Here is a 2769-nt window from a genome sequence, read left to right as displayed (position 1 = left end):
GTAACTGGCAGATCTAAAGTATTAAAAGCCATATTCTGCACATATCTTCCCTGGTGCTTCCCCTGTGCATGCACACTGCATGTTTATTTGTAATGTCCAAGGTCCTGGAGAACAGAAGCAAGCCTTCTGGAAAGGGATGGATTCCTCTGTAGTGAATGTGAATAAATCCATGGCACAAATTTTATTTAAAAAATAATAAAATCATTATTGATGGAAATTGAACAAAAATGTTCTGCTTTATAAAAAAGAAAATTGATTTTATAGGAATAAATCTCTGTAGAAACATCTGGCTGTGGAGGCATATTGGTTGAAATCCCCTACAAAGTAAATTCAGAGCAAACTATTACAGAAAAAAATCTTTTTAGTTCAAATCAATTTTAATGTCATGATTCTAATTGCAATGAATCTGGAAGCTGATTGTCGAGGTCTCATTTAAAAACAGCAAATACTTAGTTTTTCTTTCATATTTCTTCATTCTGTAGTATTGACTGAAGTTGTCCTTTTCACATTACTCCTTTCATATTAATACTTTCTACTTTATGACAAAGTAGGCATTCCACATTAGAACTTTCCACGATTAGTGTCAAGGCTTCGGAGAATCCTAACGTTACAAGGAGAAGTTTGTCAAACTTTATTTAACGAAAAAGAACCCAAACCTGTTGTGATAGTGTCAAAATGAATCTTTGCAGTCTTGCACACTTTCTCCAAGTGATGAACTTTTCACCCTGTTATGAGATCATCACACATGGTCCAGATTCCATAATTTATATTTCATTGGGTTTTCACATTTCAGATCTACTCTCTTATCAAAGAAAATCAATACAATTTCTGTACCAATTTATTAAGTTATGATGGAAAGGACATGAGTCATCACTGGCTAACTTTACTTTGTTCAATATGATACAGCATCAACCTAATAGCCTCTGAAGATCTTGTCACATTTAGGTATACACCAATACTGTGGCAACCTCTTCTCCTGTAACAGTGTTTTATATTCCCTACCCCTTCCAATGATATTAATGTGTTTTGGTCATTAATAGCTATATAGTTCTTCAGGTGTGCAGTAGATGCTCTTTCAAGGGTATCACTATAGTTGCAGTGTGCAAAACAAAAGTGACAAGGGAATATAAATGTTGATTTACTTCAAGGCTTTTTTTGTCTCTGTAACCAAAACCAATAATGTGTGTATTCTTCTCCAAATATCACCCAGATATCATCTGCAAATATTTGTGTAGTGATAAAAAGAATAACATTTCAAAGACAATGATAAGGCCTGTATAAAGACAAATATGATCACTTGTCTGTATAAGAAATACAAATTAAGTAATTGTTGTAATTTTGTCAGATCTAGAAAAGGGTTTCCTAGGCTTCTTGCTTGGGAAGCTTCTTTCTTTAAATACATTTATCTCTACAATGATTGAAATAGTTCTCTGAACCCATGAAATCCATCTGTTGAAAGTTCATCCAAACAATTCATCTCTAGGAATGCCATGGATGCCATGTTCCAAATTTTGTACTATATAAGTAGGTTAAGTACCCTTTTGCTTCACTGATAAACTTACGAAGACCAGTGAGGCTGTCATAATAGAAAGGACTTGAGTCAGCACTTGCTAACTTTTAGAGCTTAGAGAGATTTTAGTGAAAGAAAACCTGTCAGTGTTGATCTAGACAATAAATTTAGCCATCATAAAGAAGTCTAGGGTGTGCTAGTAAGTTCTTGCAAAAGCTGTTTGTATTTGTTTATTAACAAGATCTGAGGTTTTCCTCTTCAGTAGTTGAGGGACAGACCACAGAAAAGTGCAGTATTAAAAGTAAGCTGAACAAGATGAAAAGGAATCCCTAGTTTTGCAACCTGTAAGTGCAACTATCAGACTATCAAAGTATCCAACCATCAGTGGTGGATGCTGAGAACTGTTTACTAAACAGCAAACAAGCTGATAAAGGGGTCTCCAGATCAGTAGACTTTCGTGTGCCTTTTTTATGAACCTTGGATTATTTGAGGCAAGGAAATGGAATCAAAACTTTGTGCAAAGGACTACACTGAAGGCCAGACACAAGATGTATGAAGCCAGTGGCAATGCTGTTATTCATTTCACTGGGCTCAGATACATTCTGCAGCTATTTAGCTTCATCTGCACTCATTGGCATAACACTGATACACTCAGGGCAGGTGTAATCTGATCTGATGGGGGAGAAAAACTATGCCTCACACAGGACCACACATTTCACTGTCTGGCATTACTGGATAACTCCTCATCTAATAACTATCTTGCCCTTTTGCAATATGCAAGCATCCACCTCCATAACTGTTGGGAATTATAACATGTGGATGGCATCCTTGAAAATTATACCATAATGAGTATTCTGCTTTTTAAAACGTACTTCCTGAATAGTATTATGTGAACAGTAATTAATTCTGGTAGGCTCAGAACAGGATTATGAAACTGCTGGCTAGTCTATCTAATAAATTTATTGCATTTAAACACCATATAAAGAAACAGAAATGGGGAAAAAAAATTCTGTCCACAAACTAGGTTTTCTTGTGCTGTGAATAAAAATATCATTTCCCTAAGGAGGAAGAGAATTATGCTGCAAGTCTGTTGTAGCATTCATGGTACCAGAGCTAATATAATAATCATTACTCACGTCATCTTCGTGAAATAGAGGAAGAGAACAAAGGTGAACCAAATGGTCATTAGAAGTACTTGAGTTAGGGAAGGTGCTTTTCTGGAACACAGACTTCTCTGCATGCTGTGGATTTAATTTTGA

The sequence above is a fragment of the Neopsephotus bourkii genome, unplaced genomic scaffold (genome assembly GCF_033783945.1).
Source record: "Neopsephotus bourkii isolate Nb327-2 ecotype Australia unplaced genomic scaffold, CSIRO-AGI_Nbou_v1 NB_1350, whole genome shotgun sequence".
NCBI lineage: Eukaryota > Metazoa > Chordata > Aves > Psittaciformes > Psittacidae > Neopsephotus > Neopsephotus bourkii.
Note: the sequence above shows the minus strand (reverse complement) of the source record.